The sequence below is a fragment of the Amblyraja radiata genome, chromosome 10, assembly GCF_010909765.2.
Source record: "Amblyraja radiata isolate CabotCenter1 chromosome 10, sAmbRad1.1.pri, whole genome shotgun sequence".
Classification (NCBI taxonomy): domain Eukaryota; kingdom Metazoa; phylum Chordata; class Chondrichthyes; order Rajiformes; family Rajidae; genus Amblyraja; species Amblyraja radiata.
The window spans coordinates 8,440,750-8,460,151 of record NC_045965.1 but is presented as its reverse complement, the minus strand read 5'-3'; the positions used below and the strand labels follow the sequence as shown (position 1 = coordinate 8,460,151).

At 43.9% G+C, this 19,402-nt stretch overlaps 1 protein-coding gene across 2 annotated transcripts in view; it reads right to left on the bottom strand.

Moving 5' to 3' along the window:
• dennd1b (DENN domain containing 1B) overlaps positions 1-19,402 on the bottom strand; it is a 280,956-nt gene that overhangs the window by 191,431 nt on the left and 70,123 nt on the right. The window lies entirely within an intron of this gene.

The following is a 19,402-nucleotide window of genomic DNA, read 5'->3' as shown; positions in this document are numbered from 1 at the left end:
GATGGGTCTTTGTCCCAAACATTATGGAGGGCACTGTAATTACCTCAGAGTGTTGTGGACGTAGCCCAGACCATCACGCAAACCAACCTCCTTCCATTGATTCCATCTACACTTCACAATGCCTCAGCAAGGCCACCAATATAACCAAGGACCAGTCTCACCCTGAACACACCCTTTTCTCCCTTCAGGCAAGAGGTACAGAAGTACAGAGTGAAAACGCACACCTCCAGTTTCAAGGACAGTTTCTTCCCAGCTGTTATCAGGCAACTGAACCATCCTATCACCAACTAGAGAGTGGTCCTGACATCCCATCTACATCATTGGAGACCCTTGTCTATCTTTAATCGGACTTTAAGTAAATAAGTAAGTAAGTTTATTGGCCAAGTATTCACATACAAGGAATTTGCCTTGGTGCTCCGCCCACAGGTAACAACAGTGACAGTTACGAATGACTCAGAAAACACTAAACATTAATAATAATAAAACATTAATGATAAAACACCATTGATCAAGCATGTGAACCAACAAAATACCAGATCAAAGGGAGGCTACAGATTTTTGGCTGTTGAGTAGAGCAACTACTCGTGGATAAAAACTGATTTTATGTCTGGCTGTGGCAGCTTTGACTGCGGAGTCGCCTTCCAGAGGGAAGTGATTCAAAGAGTTTGTGGCCAGGGTGAGAGGGGTCTGAGATGATCTTGCCCGCTCGCTTCCTGGCCCTTGCAGTGTACAGTTCATCAATGGAGGGAAGGTTGCAGCCAATAACCTTCTCAGCTGATCGGACTGATACTTGACTTGATCTCGCACTAAACATTATTCCCTATATCCTGTATCAGTACACTGGAGACGGCTTGATTGTAATCATGTATAGTCTTTCCGCTGACTGGATAGTATGCAACAAAAGCTTTTCACTGTACCTCTGTGGGCAGCACGATTGGGACAAACGTAACAAGAGGACTTACTGAAGCAATATTAAGTGAACAAACTGATATTTCAAATGAATGCGCTGATCTGTTTGTGTGCAGTGATCACCTCCATCTGTCCTGCAGCATCTCTTGCTTGTTGACATAGAATGATACAGCTTGGAAACAGGCCCTTTGGCCCAACTTGCCCACATTAACCAACATGCCCCATCTACGCCAGTCCCACCTGCCTGCGTTTGGCCCATGTCCGATTCATGTATCTTTCTAAAAGTTGCGATAGTAACAGCTTCAACTATCTCCTCCAGCAGCTCGTTCCATACACCCATCACCCTTTGTGTGAAAACGTCGGTGAGTGCATGGAACGAGCTGACAGAGTATTTGTTCGTTGTGTTTGCAAGTCATGTCAGATCCCTGACTATTTCACCTGTGTCAGGCTGCATTGCATCATGGTGTGCAAAGGCAAAACCATCCTCAAAGCCAGGGGTTCAATCATCCTGCAGACTGCGATGAACTGCTATGGGCATGATGTACCTCTAAACAGGGGGCGGTTTGCTGGACTGCTATTACCCATCCTCCTTCTCCTGTTATAGTCAGTGGGGCACCTCAATAGCATGGCGCCCTCTGCAGGTCATTGAGATCTAAGAAACCATTAATCACACATGTCCTTAACCAGACTGAACGAGAAATGCATTCTGAGTCCTTAAATGCTAGTTAAAAAAGATTTTAGTGTTTGTTAGTTTAATCTGGTTCATTGTCATGTGTACCTGGGTACAGTGAAAAGCTTTTTGTTGCATGCTATCCAGTTAGTGTACACTGCATAGGATATAGGGAACAGCGTTTCGTGCAGGATAAAGTCCAGTAAAGGCCAATTAAGGATAGGCCGAGGGTCTCCAATGAGGTAGATGGTAGCTCAGGGCCGCTCTCTAGATGGTGAAAACATGGTTCAGTTGCCTGATAACAGCTGGGAAGAAACACATTCCCAAACCAGGTATAGAAAGTCAATTAATTAGCAGAAAGCACAATTGAACATATGAGAGACAGAAGAGAAATATAATCCCAATTACAGACACTCCTCAACCCGTAGTACAGATGAATTACATAAACAATTCTGTACTCGGTCCCTAGTGCAATCAAGGCAGTTTGTAATTCCCACAATACTGTACGATCATCCACGTTTACATTGGAACCAAGCTGGCAATGGCGGCAATGCCTACCCAGAAGGCCGTGCGCCACAGAAAGTGCCCCGGATGCAGCCTGATGCCGCTGATATAGTCAATGCTCTCAGTGAGTTATTTCAGGCGGGGGATTGGGATGGGGATGGTGATTCCGACTTACGTAAAAATCTGACTTACGAGAGGATTCACGGAATGTAACCCGTAGCTAAGTCGGGGAGTGCCTTATTAAAACTCGACGGAGTGAGAATTTAATTAATAAACTTTTGGAAATGGAGGAAGAGTTGTTTGAAAGTGGTTATGATCTACCTTACCATTAATGGCGTTATTATCCAACAAAAATCTGTGTCATTTGTAATTCTCGTCGCCCATTACCGAAACGGTATGGAGGCCCTCTTTGGAGAGGATGCATACCAGAATGATGCCTGGTTAGAGGGTACTGGCTCTAATGAGAGGTTGGACAAACTTGGACTGTTTTCTCTGCAGTGTTAAAATGCTGAGGGGAGACCTGATAGAAGACTATCAAATTATGAGAGGTGTTGATAGGGTAGACAGTCAGAACCTTTTTCCCAGAATGGAAATATCGAGGACAGGAGGGGATACGTTTAAGGTGAGAGGGACAAAGTTTAATGAGGATGCTCGGGGCAAGTTCTTTTTAAAACACAGAGAGTAGTGGGTGCCTGGAACGCACTACCGGGGGTGGTGTGGACTCAGATGCAATAGTGGAATATAAGGCTTTTAGATAGGCACATGGATATGCAGGAAATGGAGGGTTATGGATTATGTGCAGGAAGATAAGAGTTGGTCTTGGCATCGTGTGTGGCATGGACATTGTGGGCTGAATCTTGTTCCTGTGCTATACTGTTCTATGCGTCTCATTTCATGCAAGATGTCATCTCAATGTGACACGAGGAATAGTTCTTCGCAGACTGAGGTTCCGTATCCACCAATGGCTTCCATTGCATGTCGTTGCACAATTTGCAAAATAAAGTGAATGCTGTTAGCCTTCACCATTATTCCCACCATAAATCAAAACCTGGAAGAGCAGTTGTTAACTTGTATCGGACCTTAGAGCAATTTGCAAGTGATGGCGAATCTTTTCCTTATTGCAAACTATTGTTTATTCATATAGAGTCAAGACTCAGAGATATACAGCACGGAAACAAGCCCTTTGGCCCACCTTGTCCCTGCTGACCAAGGTGACATATTGGGTTAGTCCCATTTGCCTGCATTTGGACCATATCCCTGTGCACCCTTCTTACCCATGCATCCATCCAAATATCTTTCAAAGTCAAATGTCATAAGTGTACAAGCACTGGTGCAAGCTGCAAAGTACCATTTATCCAGCAAGTTTCAGTTCATTACATCCAATTAGAACATTTCACTTAGTAAACCCATGAAGATCAATGAGAAAATATATAAGTGATTTGCAGTGAACATCTCTGGGAACATTCATAACAGGCACAAAGCGCTGGAGTAACTCAGCGGGTCAGGCAGCATCTCTGAAGAACATGGGCCGGTGCCATTTCAGGTCGGGCCCTTTTCCGGACAAGTTCTCCAGAGCCGCTGCCTGACCCATGAGTTACTCAAGCACTTTGGGTCTTTTTTTGGTAAACCGGCATCTGCAGTTCCCTTTTTGTACTAATTGTGTGCATGAAATATAGTTACACAGAACTGCTGATGATTATGTAAGTTATCTCAACATACCGAATGAAATCTAATGGAGACTTAGAAAAATATTAATTTTGATGGGGGTGGGGGGGGCAGCAGAGAAATTGACTTGCCTGCTGCACAATCTACTGCTCTTGCAGCAGGGAGCAAGCAATATTGTTTTTGACTTGCTGAGAGTTGTCAGTGCTGCCTACTGTTTCACGAGAAATGTTCAGCAGGTCCAGATTTCAGTGCGGGGAGGAAAAGCAATGACATTATAAGAGAAGTATATGACCCATGCGATTTCCCTGCACAACACAGTCCAGACAATGGATGTAATGTTTTTTTTCAATGTAATACATTTCATTCAAGTAACGAAAAGTAATTGCATCAACAAAAATACACGGCCACAATAAGTTTTGTTTAATTTATCGTCACGTGTACCGAAGTATAGTGCAAAGCTTTTTGTTGCGTGCTATCCATTCAACAGAAAGACTATACATGATGTCCACTTTGCACAGAGAGAGGATAGCGGGAATAATATTTAGTGCAGGATAAAGTCCAATAAAAGTCCAACTAACGATATTCCATTGAGGTAAATGGAAGGTCAGGACTGCTCTCTAGCTGGTGAGAGGATGGTTCAGCTTTTCACTGTGCCTCTCACCTGAAAGCGATGCTCTCCAGTCATTGACATTTCCATCCTGGGAAAAAGGCTCTGACTGTCTACCTTATCTATGCCTCATAATTTTATATACCCCTATCAGGTTTCTCCTCGGCCTTTGGTTCCAGAAAAAAATAAGAGGTTTATCCAACCTCTTCCTGAAGCTAATACCCTCTAATCCAGGCAACAATCTGGAAAGCCTCTTCTGTACACATTCAAAGCCACAATTTCATTTAATTCAGTATTGAGAGAGAAACAAAGTTAACGTGTTAACTCTCTCGTAACGTTTGAATTTAGAAACAACATGGAATGATATAAAGAAATCTCCATTGAGCAAACACAATCAGGGCCAGGAATAACACATTTCAACAAAATAACAAGACCTCGTGTAACTTGAAGTGAAACAGGCACCTGAGAAATGTGGCACCTGAGAAAAGTTGGTGAAAATAAAGAACAGTGGCGCAGTTGGTAGAACCGCTGCCTCACAACGCCAGAGATACGGGTTTGATCTGGAACGTTTGTACGTTCTCCCTGTGGTTTCCTCCAGGTGCTCCGGTTTCCTCCATGTATTGTCTTTCCACTGACTGGTTTGCACGCAACAAAAGCTTTTCATTGTACCTTGGTACACGTGACAATAAACTAAACTCAACTAAAATTCCACATCCCAAATGCCGTGCAGATTTGTAGGTTAATTGGCCTCTGTAGATTGCCCCTAGTGCGTAGGGGAGTGAATGAGAAAGTGGGATATCATAGAACTAGTGCGAAAGGGTGATCGATGGTCGGTGTGGACTCGGTGGGTCGAAGGGCTTGTTTCCATGCTCTATCTCTGAACTAAATTAAACTAAAAACAGACATCCAGGAGGGGACCATTCCCAATGGAAACCTGCTCATGTTTTTGCCATGGATTGCAGTGTGATGTAACGCTGGCTCTCATTGGTGAATGGAGAGGCCCCACCCTCGTGTGACACCTCTTCCCTTATTGGCTGGCTTGGCCAATCCACCAATGTAGATATAAGGAACTGCAGATGCTGGTTTACCAAAGAACACTACAAAGTGCTGGAATAACTCAGCATGTCAGGCAGCATCTCTGGAGAACATGGATAGATGGCGTTTCAGGGCAGGATCCTACTTCAGGCATTGTAGGGGGGTGGGGGTGGGGGTTAAGGAAGCTGGGAGAGAGGAGAGGTTGGACAAAGTGTGGCAGTTAATAGGCTGACACAGGCGACAGGGGGAGGGAGGGGGGGGGGTCGATATGCAGATGTTTGGAACAAAGGCTGGAGACTAAAGCAAAAGGCGTGAGACTGACGGTGAAGTGTTGCAAATTGTGAAGCCAGAGGAAGGAGTGTAGAATCACCAATCCTGTCACCTCCGAATTGAAAACAAAGTAACTCCAGTTGGATATCCCAACCCAAAATTCCACGAGCTCCAGGAAAATGTTTTAACCAGAAGTGACGCTTGTTCAAATATGTAATATACAAACAAGTAGTCAATAACCAATAAACTAAGAATACAAACTCAAGGGCCTCCTCAAACACTTACACAAGGTTTCCGAAGGACTACTTCTGCAGTTCCTGCCCATTTCACTCTTCGGAAAGAGTGACCAACTCATATTTCACCAGGGTCATCGGTCAATGTAAAAGTAATTAACTGTCGAGCCCCTTGAGCAAAATATTATCATCTACTGAAGAGCGTTGGGGACTTAACAGGAAGCAATAAAAGAAAATGTAACATTCTTGCCAGGTCAGGATCATGCAGTGGTGTAAACTGAATCACTGGCCCGTTATATTCACACGCAAGACTCCATCTCAGTTTATTTAACATGAGCACTGGTTAACACCCAGAAACTGAGTGCCTTTCCAAATCAAATAACATTTCTATTGAGTTTAACATTAAATTTCATTAGAAAAAAATTCATTTAAAGATTTTCAATTATCTAAATTAATTTAATGATCTAATTTTCTATTACCTAAATTCATTTAAATAAATAGATGAATGTTATTATCCAAATTATTTACATTTCTTTACCTAAATAAATAAATGTCATTATTTAAAATAATTTTGTTATTTAAAATAATTTTGTTGATTAAAATAATTTTGTTTAAAATAATTTCATTATTTAAAATAATTTTGTTATTTTAAATAATTTTGTTATCCATATAAATGTTACTGAACTTACATAGATAAATTTCATCATCGAAATTTCATTAAATTTCATTCCAATTTAAATTTAATTTAAATTTCTATCTAAATTACAAGTTAATACTCAGAAACTGTTTGTCATTCTAAATCAAATAAAACTCCATTGAAATTAACATTATCTAAATTAAATTTCATATTAAAAAATATTTTAAAATGTCATTATCTAAATTTCAACATTTACATTAATTTCATTATCTTACTAATGCATTTAAATATCTAAATTAATTTACTAAATAGATGAATTTCATTATCTAAATTATTTTCTTTCCCCCAATAAATAAATGCCATTATTTAAATTAATTTAATTATCTAAGTAAATACATTTGATAATCAACATAAATTTAACAAACTAGGTGAATTTCAATATCTACAGTATCTAAATGTAATTGTACATTAAAATTATCTAGATTAATTGTTTATCTAAATCACGTTAACACTCAGAAACTTGGCATTTCCAAATCAAATAAAAATGTTATCTAAATCACACAGAAAAAAGACTGTTTCTTAAATTGATGTATTAGGCACAGGACTGGTGTTGGCCATTGCAATTCAATGAGTAGCAATGCCAAAAATAAAAACAAAATCTGAATAGAAGGTCCATGTTAATGTGGAATTGCAGAGGCTGGAATCTTGAGCAAAACACCAAGTGCTGGAGGAACTCAGTGGGCCAGGCAGCATCTGTGGAGGGAATTACATGTCTGTTGTGCTGCTGCAAGTGGGAATTTGATTGTCTTGTTTTGGAACATATGACACTGTGACTCGTTTGACAGATGTTTCAGGTTGGGACCCTTCTTCAGACTTCAATCCATGCTTCTATATCTTCAAATGATTATTTTCCTCCCTCATAACTTCAATAGGTAAACTTCAGTGTCTCAACGGGCGAGTATAGATGGGACATGTTGGTTGGTGTGGGCAAGTTGGAGGAAGGGCCTGTTTCCTTGCTGTATGACTATAACAGTAAGGTGGCCGTTCCCTTCAATGATGGAGGCCTAGAATACCGCTGATCATTTCACCCCTCCTTCAAATGTCTGATGTCACCCTCATCATTCAGCTGAATGGCACCATTCAGTACGTATACAAATATTAAAAAGCTGCCCAGACAGTGGTTGAATTCATCTCTGACGTCCTATCAGTATTCTTGATCCTTACCACACAATTTGAAGAATGTGGCTGACTAAAAATCGGTTTTGAATTATATGAAGGATGATAATTCCAATCCCACACACCAGTCGTATTTTACCCGATCTTCGCATCCACTCCCAACACAATAGTGGCAATTTACAGAGGCCAGTTAACCTACAAACCCTCTTCTCACTGAGGTACAGAGGTACAGAAGCCTAAAGTCCCACACCACCAGGTTCAGGAAAAGCTACTTCTCTAAAACCATCAGGTTCTTGAACCGATCCACACAACCCTAATTCCACCTAGACAATGGAGCACAATAGACCACCTCATGCGCTACCATGGACTTACCTTATAATTGTGTTTTGCACCAATGCCCTGTTTGATGCACAGCCTTTTTGTCGAGTTTTACCATCTTGCTCAAATTGTGTAATAATGAATGTATAATTCATTTTTTTTGTTTGTTGCGGGAGTCTATGTGCCTGTGATGCTTCTACAAGTAAGATTTTCATTGTACCTGACCTCACTGTATGTGCATGTGACTATAGACTCAACTTTACGAATCACAGCACTGATGGTTATTATCTGAGATGGAGATAATTTAGTTTGGAGACACAGTGTGGAAAAAGGCCCTTCGGCCCACTGAATCCATGCCGACCATCAATCACCCATTCACATTAGTTCTATGTTACTCCACTTTCCCATCCACTCCCTATAGTTTTAGTTTAGAGATACAGATCGAAAACAGGCCCTTCAGTCCACGCCAACCCCCGATCCCCGCACACTAACCCTATCCCACACACACTAGGGACAATTTACAGTTACAATTATACCAAGCCAATTAACCTACAAACCTGTACATCTTTGGAGAGTAAGAGGGCACCGGAGATTCTGGAGAAAACTCACGGAGGTCACAGGGAGAAAGTACAAACTCCGCGCAGACAGTGCCCATGGTCAGGATTGAACCCATGTATCCGGCGTCGTGAGGCAGCAACTCTACTGCTGTACAACTGTGCCAACCCTAAGGGGCAATTTACAGAGGACCAAATAACCTGCAAACCCGCACGACTTTGGGATGCGGGAAGAAGCCGGAGCACCCAGAGGAAACCCATGCAGTCACAGAAGGAACATGAAAATCCCACACACAGACAGCACCCGTGGACAGGATCAAACCAGGTCTCTGGCGCTGTGAGGCAGTGGCTCTACCCGCTACACCACTTTCCGCCCTCATAGGGACCAAGTTCAAAGGACAATCGTGTCCAATCAGAAGATGTGGGCATTTACTGAGCTTCTTTTAAAAAAAAAGCATAGGTCGGTAAGAGCTAAATGGAGAATTCAAATCAAAAACCACAGTTTTTGGTACATAGGCCTACATCAGTCAGGATATTGACTATAGAGGTGAAGATGTCATGTTACAGTTGTACAAGCCGTTGGTGAGGGGGCACATGGAGTACTTTGTTCAGCTTTGGGCACCCTGTTATATGAAGTATGTCGTTAAGCTAGAAGGAATGCAGAGAGGATTGACGAGGATGTTGCCAGGACTCGAGGGCATGAGTTTTAGGGAGAGGTTGGCAGGCAGGAGGCTAAGGGTAATCATATGGAGGTGGATAAAATCATGAGGAGAATAGATAGGGTAAATGCACAGTGTCTTTTACCCAGACGAGAGGAATCAAGAACCAAGGGAATTGGTTTAAGGTGAGGGGGGCAAGATTTGGTGGGAACCTGAGGGGCAACGTTTTAAACCACAGAGGTTGGTGGGTGCTGCCAGAGGAGGTAGTTGAGGCAGGTACGATAACAACATTTAAATTACACTTGGACAGGTACATGGATAGGAAAGGTTTGGACGGATATGGGCCACATGGGGACAGGTGGGATTAGCGTAGATGGGACATCCTGTTCGGCATGGATGAGTCGGGCTGAAGGGCCTGTCTCTGCAGTATGACTCGACATGGTCAAGTTGAGCTGATGGGCCTGTTTCCATGCTGTTTGGCTCTGTGAGTGAAGCAAAATGCTCCACAAAGCCATGACCCTGTCTGTATGTGTCCCCCCAATGAAGAGGAGACTGCAGTAGTCTAAGACGATATCTTGTCGACTGAAGGGATTGCAGGGAGAGCTGTGAATGTACTGGCTCAGCTTTGGGCCCCCGGTTTAGTGGGAAGGGAGAAAGCTTAAAGGCAAGTGTTGCATCTGTTGCCAAAACAAAAATAATGAGTCACATTTGCAAGAAACCTGCAGCACACATGAGTTGAATAATAAATATTTCCTTCGGGTGCTCAAGTACAGTACACAAATAGGCCAAAAGTTTTCAAAAATAAACCACCTCTCCAATATTTGAAGTCTGAGTGTGCACATGATTCATTGGCTATTTATAAATCTACTCCAAACCTTGGTTGCATTGCTTTGTCTTTGTGCAATGCAAATGTCAAACAAACAGCAATCCATTTAGCAATCCCACTGAACAGACCAAAGAAAGCCATCAGTTGAAATTGGAGCCAAGGATCTCATTATAACCTCCTGGATAGAGTGGACGTGGTGAGGATGTTTCCACTAGCGGGAGAGTCGAGGACCAGAGGACACAGTCTCACAATAATAGGATGTAACTACCATCAGAAAGGAGATGAGGAGGATTTTCTATTTAGCCAGAAGGAGGTGAATCTGTGGAATTCATTGCCATAGAACAATGTAGATGCCAAGTCAATGGGTATTTTGAAAGCAGAGGTTGATAGATTCTTGATCAGTAAGGGCATCAGTTACAGGGAGAAGGCAGAAGAATGGAGTTGAGAGGGAAAAATAAACCAGCAATGATTGAATGGCAGAGTAGCCTCAATGGGCTGAATGGCCTAATTCTGCTTGTAAGTTTTATGGTCTTATATTGTGCAATATAACTTGCATGTTGCAACTGTAGTAATCATATAGTAGACTCTCTGTTGAACCACAAGTCTATGATCACATAACACTCATAGATTCTAGAAGGGCTGCAGGGAAAATGCTGGGAACTATAGACCGGTGAGCTTAACATCTGTAGTTGGTAAGTTACTGGAGAGTATTCTGAGGGATAGGTTATACAGGCATTTGGATGGGCAAGGGCTGATTAGGGATAATCAACATGGTTTTGTACGTGGGAGGTCATGTCTCACAAATCTGATTGGGTTTTTTGAAGATATGACCAAAACGGTTGATGAGGGCAGAGCTGTAGATGTTGTATACATGGACTTCAGTAAGGCGTCCGACAAGGTTCCACATGGTAGGCTGCGCTGGAAGGTTAGATCGCATGGGATCCAAGGAGAGATAGCTGAATGGATAGCAAATTAGCTCCATGGAAGGAAACAGAGGGTGATGATGGAAGGTTGATTCTCGGACTGGATGCCCATGACTCGTGTTGTGCCTCAGGGTTCGGTTCTGGGCCCGTTACTGTTTGTCATCTACATTAATGATTTGGATGAGAACATACTCATTGGCTATTGTATCATTAGCAAACTAGCAAGTTTGCTAATGATACAAAAGTTAGTGGTTTTGCAGATAGTGAAGATGGTTGTGACTTTTGCAGCACAGAAACAAACCCTTCAGTCCAACCCATCCTTGCCAACCACAATGCCAATTTGTGATAATGCCATTTGCCTGTGCTGGGCCTAAATCTTCCTAAAACTTTGATATCCATATAGATGTCCAAATGCCTTTTAAATGTTGCAACGTTAAAGGTTCCAGGCTAAATTGAGGCTCAGACTTTAGACTTTAAACCTTTAGACTTTAGAGATACAGCACGGAAACAGGCCCACCGAATCCGTGCCGACCTGCAAACGCCCGTACACTAGCATTATCCTACAAACTAGGGTCAATTTACAATTTTTTTTTACAGAATCCAATCAGACCATGTGGGAGGAAACTGGAGCACTCGGAGGAAACCCATGCGATCACAGGGAGAATGTACAAACGCCATACACACAGCACCTGGGGTCAAGATTGAACCCGTGTCTCTGGCGCTGTGATCAGCAACTCTACCACTGCGCCACTGTGCAGACTGATGTTGAGCAACTGTGGCAGGGCCTACACACCATCACTTCCTACAAGGCCAGTCTGGGCAACAGCAAGGCACTCCAGGATGAGCTCAATGCCTCTCTGCTAATTTTGTTAGGTAGAACAAACATGTAGCTTCACGGCCCCACCGATGACTCTGTGATCTCAGGGCCGAGGCTGACGCAGGAACACCCTTCTCCGGGGTGAATCCTTGGAAAGTGTTGAGTCCTATTCGTGGACCAGGTCATGTTATAGAGTTTTAGAGATAGTCATAGTCAAACAGCATGGAAACAGGCCCTTCTTGCCCACACCGACCAACGTGTCCTATCTACTCTAGTTCCACCTGCCTGGTTTGGCCTATATCCATGTACCTGTCTAAATGTTTCTTAAACGTTGCAATAGTAATGTTCACTAAACCTGCACGAACCAGCTGGCCAGACATCTTTAACCTCTCATTATCATGGTCCACGTTCCCCTCCTGCTAAAAAAGAGGACATCAATGATACCAGTGCCAAAAGAAAGCAAGGTAGCACTCATGTACATTGTGCTGAAGTGCTTTGAGAGATTGGTTGTGACACAAATGAACACCTCCCTCAGTGATGGCCTGGACCCATTAAACTGGCTTCTGCCTCAACAGATCATCAGCAGATGCAATCACGCTGGCTCTCCACTCTGCACTAGACCACTTGGATACATGTCAGGCTGCTGTTTATCAACTACAGCTCAGCGTTCAACACCACCATACCCTTCCAAACTCATGGTCAAACTCAGGGGAACAGGAGAGAGATTGATACTCTGGTTGAGTGGTGCCAGAACAACAACCTTGCTCTCAGTGTTAGCAAGACCAAGGGGCTGGGCAGCTTACAACCAGCAAAATAAACGTTGATTTCTCTAATTTCACGTAACCCCCACATTCCCACTTTCGTCCCCACCCCACCCCAGTGGTCCTACTAGTTCCACTGTTCACATCTCTGCATCCCTTCACTATCACCTCTTCCCCAACCAACAATGGGCCATTGCGGACTCCGTCCTTCTCTGCTTATCAGCCCTACTTTGTTCTGGCCTTTTCCTACCTACAGTTCCCTCCACTCTACTTTCAGTCTGATGAAGGATTCCGACCCAAAACGTCACCCATCCTTCTTCTCCAGAGATGCTGCCTGATCCATCGAGTTGCTCCAGCACTTTGTGTCTATCCAAGGAGCTGATTGTTTACTTCAGGAGAGGAAAGCTGAGGGTCCACGAACCTGCCTTCATGGGCAGGTCTTGTCAGTGGAGAGAGGCAATGGTGTCATGTTCCAGGGAGTGCACATCTCTGATCTGTCCTGGGCCCAGCAAGTCGGTACCGACACTCACAAACAATGCCCAGCAATGCCTCTGCTTCCTCAGAGGTTTGAGGAGATTCAGGTCTGGACTGGACTCTCTATTGAACTTCTACAGATGTACAGTGGTGAGTCAGCATATTGACAGGATGCATCACAGACTGGTTTGGAAATTCAAATGCTCAAGAACAAAAGAGGCTGCAGAAAGTGGTGGACCATCACTGGCACTGACCTCTCCGCCATTGAAGGGATCTGAAGTAAGGCAGCTAATATTATCAAAGTCCAAAACCACCCTGGCCACGCTCTCTTCTTATTAATAGCATCAGCACGATGGTATTAATATTCACTGGCGTTTAGAAGGATGAGGGGATATCGTATAGCAACATATAAAATTATAAAAGGACTGGACAAGCTAGATGCAGGAAAAATGTTCCCAAGTTGGGCGAGTCCTGAACCAGGGGCCACAGGCTTAGAATAAAGGGGAGGCCATTTATGACTGAGGTCAGAAAAAAAATGTTCACCCAGAGAGTTGCGAATTTGTGGAATTCCCTGCCACAGAGGGCAGTGGAGGCCAAATCACTGGATGGATTTAAGAGAGCGTTAGATAGAGTTCGAGGGGCTAGTGGAATCAAGGGATATAGGGAGAAGGCAGGGACGGGTTATTATTTGGGTACGATCAGCCATGATCACAATGAATGGCAGTGCTGGCTCGAAGGGCCAAATGGCCTTCTCCTGCACCTAGTTTCTATGTTTCCATGAAGGTACAAGAGCCTGAGAACTATTATCTCCAAGTTTAGGAACATTTTTTTGGCATCAACCATCAGGATTTCAAATGACACTTAATAACCCTGACCACAACCCTACGCCAGCTCCAAACCACTAGTGTGGTTGCTCTGTGTACTATGGCTTTGCACTATCACGGTCAAACTTTCTTCGAATAACTAATAAAATTGTTTATATTTTGCTGTTGTTGCAACTAATGTGCCTGTGAAGCTGAAGCAAGGAAGAACTGCCAAGGACCGTGTCCAATTTTCTCCCAGCACAGTGAATGGAAGGATGGAAAGCAGCAACAGTTGTGTTTTTACCACAGGCTAACACTTACAAGGAACACAAGATAAATGGGCAGTGAATCTGTTACTGGCAACCCTCGTTGATGGTGAAATGTTCATAGGGAGACAAGAAAGCTAGACTGGAAACTCTTCCAAATAAAACACCTTCCTTGATTCCAACACACTCGCACAAACATCGGAATTTAGCTACAAGAAAACCCACCTTGTGTTTATTATTCTATGTGAACGGATAACAAAGGGCTTTGCAGGTGATGGAAGTGGCAACACACACTATATCTTGACTCTGACATACATGTAGGCTTGATTTAACTCTATAGACACAACGTGCTGGTGTAACTCAGTGGGTCAAGGCAGCATCTAGTTACTCCTGAGGGACATAGATTATGAGGGGCATAGATGGGGTAGATCCGACAAACTCCAACTAACCTCCAAACCGTGAATTGCCTTGATTACATTAGGGACTTAGCATTGTGTTCTTGCACATATTGGAGTTTTCTTTATTAAAAAACAACTTTTTAAAAACTATTTGACTATTACATGATCTGTGGAGCGCTGTGTGTACAAACCAGTCGTGTCTACTGAAAGTAAGAATTTCATTGTTCCGTTTCGGTACATGTGACAAAACAACCCTCTTGACTCTTTTGAACCTTTTCCCCCAGAGTGGAAGTGTCAAAGACTGGAGGGCATTAACTGGGGGGACAAAGTTTAAAGGAGATATGCGGGGTGATTTTTTTTTCACGCAGAGGATGGTGGGTGCCTGGAACGTGCTGCCAGGGGTGGTGGTGAAGGCAGATACGATGGTGGCTTTTAAGAGACTTTTAGATAGTCACACAGAAAAGCAGGGAATGGAGGGATATGGATCACATGCAGGCAGAGGAGATTCGTTTAACCTGGCATCATGATCAGCACGGACATTGTGGGCCGAAGGGCCTGTTCCTGCGCTGCACTCTTCTACGTTCTCTGTTCTTTCCAAAGAGAAAACTGAAGCAAAGATTCAAGCCAGCACAATCCGTGGCATTTACAAAAAGGTAGGACTAGAAGAGGGCGTTCCACGATGTACAGTATGTTTATTTCGCTGAACACCTCCGCTCAATCCGCCTAAACCTACCTGATCTCTCTGCTGCTAAACACTTTAACTCCCCCTCCCAATCCCACACTGACTCACACTGTCAGAGTGAGGCCCAGCACAAATTGGAGGAACAGCACCTCATATTTCGCTTGGGCAGCTTACACCCCAGCGGTGTGAACATTGACTTCTCTAACTTCAAGTAAAATCCTTGCTTTCCCTTTCTCTCTCCATCCCTCCCCTTCCTAGTTCTCCGACCAGTCTTACTGTCTCCGACTACATTTTATCTCCGTTTGCGATGTTGGTATCTTCTCCCAGACAACAATGATCTATTCTACATTTTCCTTGATTTCCATTCCCTTTGTCCGATTTTCACACCTAACACCTCCTTATCTATGTATCTCCCTCTCCCCTGACATCAATATGAAGAAGGTAGACAAAAATGCTGGAGAAACTCAGCGGGTGAGGCAGCATCTATGGAGCAAAGGAATAGGTGACGTTTCGGGTCGAGACTCTTCTTCAGACTGATGTGGGGGGGAGGGGCGGGAAGAAGAAAGGAAAAGGTGGAGACAGTGGGCTGTGGGAGAGCTGGGAAAGGAAGGGGAGGGGAAAGAGGGAGAAAGCAAGGATTGCAAGGGTAGTGTAAACTGCCCAAGCGAAATATGTGGTGCTGCTCCTCCAATTTGCGGTGGAACTCACTCTGGCCATGGAGGAGGCCCAGGACAAAAAGGTCGGATTCAGAATGGGAGGGGGAGTTGAAGTGTTGAGCCACCGGGAGATCAGGTTGGTTATTGCGAACTGAGCGGAGGTGTTGGGCGAAGTGATCGCCAAGCCTACATTTGGTCTCACCGATGTAGAGCAGCTGACACCTAGAGCAGCGGATGCAATAGATTAGGTTGGAGGAGGTGCAGGTTAACCTCTGCCGCACCTGGAAAGACTGCATGGGTCCATGGATGGAGTCAAAGGTGGAGATAAAGCGACAAGTGTAGCATTTCCTGCGGTTGCAAGGGAAATAGACAATAGACAATAGGTGCAGGAGTAGGCCATTCGGCCCTTCGAGCCAGCACCGCCATTCAATGTGACCATGGCTGATCATCCCAAATCAGTACCCCGTTCTTGCCTTCTCCCCATATCCCCTGACTCCGCTATTTTTAAGAGCCCTATCTAGCTCTCTCTTGAAAGCATCAAGAGAACCTGCCTCCACCACCCTCTGAGGCAGTGAATTCCACAGACTCACCACTCTCTGTGAGAAAAAGTGTTTCCTCGTCTTCGTTCTAAATGGCTTACTCCTTATTCTTAAACTGTGGCCCCTGGTTCTGGACTCCCCCACCATCGGGAACATGTTTCCTGCCTCTAGCGTGTCCAAGCCCTTAACAATCTTATATGTTTCAATGAGATCACCTCTCATCCTTCTAAACCAAAGAACCCGGGGAGGGGGGTGGTTTGGTGGGAAGGGACGAATTGACCAGTATGAAGAAGGGTCTCGACCCAAAACTTCACCCATTCCTTCTCTCCAGAGATGCTGCCTGTCTCACTGAGTTACTCCAGCATTTTGGGTCCATCTTCAGTTTAAACCAGCATCTGTAGTTCCTTCCGACACATGTGCAGTATGAACCCTGACTACAAAATCAGCAATGTCCGGAGAAATCTTACTGAATGTAACACAAGGCTTACACTAAAATAAAATATCTAAATAAACATAAATCGTGGCACCAGAGCTTAGAAAATGCCTCTAAATCCTACAGGAAAGGCCCTTGTTCTTCAATCAATATTCTCAAGTTGAATTCAATTTTATCCTTGTATTCAAAAGTCACGACTGGCTGGTTTTCAAGTCTCGAGGGGCTTTGCTGGCTGAAAACTAAACCCAGGATTTTTCTCTGAGAATTCATTGGCCTCTCACACAAAGGCAGCAAACAGTGATAACTCTAATGGGGTAAAGGTGCTGACTCCAACATCATTCTGCTGTCCTCCAGCTCACTAAATGGCTAAATTAAAATCACCCGCACCATATCTCAGGCACATGTTAATGCATTGGGTTTTTTTTTTAAACACTGTCAACAGTGTCTATCACCAAGAGGAATAGATCGGGTGGATGCACAGAGTTTCGTGCCCAGAGTAGGTGAATCGAGGACCAGAGGACATAGGTTTAAAGTGAAGGACAAAAGACTGCGAGGGGTGACTTTTTCACCACAAAGGGTGGTGCGTGTATGGAACGACTTGCCAGAGGAGGTAGTTGAGGCTGGGACTATCCCAACGTTTAAGAAACAGACATGTACATGGATAGGACAAGTTTGGCGGGATATGGGCCAAACACGGGCAGGTGGAACTACTAGTGCAGTTGGGACATGTTGGCCGGTGTGGGCAAATTGGGCCTATGTTCATGCTGTATCACTCTATGACTCTGAGTGGCAAGAGTATTTCATTGTCCGATGTAATGACAACAGAACAATTACATTTTTTACTTGCAGCAGCCTAACAAGCTCTGTAAATATAATACACACAGATAATATACAATAAACAAAAAATCAATAACCCCAATATGTATCAAAATAATCCCTGAAGTCCTAAGTACAAGCAAAGACAGTCGATAGAAGTTCACAGCTGAGGTTAGTGTTGTGTAGTGTTCAGGAGCCTGATGATTATTGGGCTTGAACCTGGTGGTCACAGTTTTCAAACTCCTGTAGCTTCTTCCTGATGGAATGAGTGAAATGGGAGTGTGGTCAGGGTGGTGTGCATCCTTGATGATGCTGGCTGCCTTTTTGAGGCAGCAACTCCTGCAGATCTCTTCACATTCAACCCAACAAGTTCATTTCAAATGCAACGTTCAGCGGACTACAGGGCCTGTCCCACTATACGAGTTTACCCAAGAGCTCCCCCGAGTCTACAAAAAAATCAAACTCGTGGTAAGTACGTAGAATGTACGTAGTGGGTACGTCGGAGCTCGGAGTCTCTTAGCGGCACGTAACGCTAACGGCAGGTACTCGGGAAACGCGGTAAGCTCGTGAAGTTTTTTCAACATGTTGAAAAATGTCCACGAAAGCCCCGAGTACCGACGAGCAGCTATTACCGTAATTCTCCGAGTTCGAATCAGGGGAAACTCGGGAGAACTCTTGAATCACCTCGTACAGTGGGACAGGGCCTTTCGACTTCAGCACAAGGTACAGTCATCATTCCAGGAAACATAGATGCAAGTTACTTCCTTATTGTCCAACCCACTCTTCTGAACTGTCGCACTGTACAGTCATGCAGAAATTTAATTTGAAACAGCTTGGTTGATCACAGACAGGTAGATATTGGACATTCACCGTCATGAAAGTTCCACCAGATATTTAGCATTTCATTCTGCTTTCTACCTTGTAATTACTGCTTTGTCAGAGTCAAAGAGTCAATGAGTCATACAGTGTGGAAACAGGTCCTTCGGCCCAACTTGCCCAAACCAGCCAACATGTCCAAGCTACACTAGTCCCACCTGCCCGCATTTGGCCCATATCCCTCCAAACCTGTCCTATCCATGTACCTGAGTAACTGTTTCTTAAACGTTAGGATAGTCCATGTCTCAACTACCTCCTCTGGCAGCTCGTTCCATACAACCACCTGTGATAAAGGTTACCCCTCAGATTCCTATTAAATTTTTTCCCCTTCACCTTAAACCGATGTCCTCTGGTCCTCAATTCCCCTACTCTGCGCAAAAGACTCTGTGCATCTACCCGATCTATTCCTCTCATGATTTTGTAAGATCTCCCCTCACCCACCAGGGCTCCAAGCAATAGTCCCAGCCTACTCAACCTCTCCCTATAGCTCAGGCGCAATAGTCCTGGCAGCATCCTTGTAAATTATCTCTGCTGCCTTTTTCCAGCTTGACAACATCTTTTCTCTAACATGGTGACCAGAACTGAACACAATACTCTAAATGCAGCCTCACCAACGTCTTATCTAACTGCAACATGACCTCCTAACTTCAATGTTCCAACATGGTGTACCAGTACCTCTAACATGACACATGTGTACATTCATAATGCTCAGCTAATGGATAATTTGTGAGAATCAATAGAACATTTAATCATTTAGACTTAGAGTTCAGGAATTCCAAGTTAACCTATTCCCAACAATGATGGAAAAAAATGTTGATAAATGTAGCTTAATTTTTAATCGAGGTGTGTTCTGGCACATTTTTCTCAACATAAGAAGCACCGCTTGTAACTATTG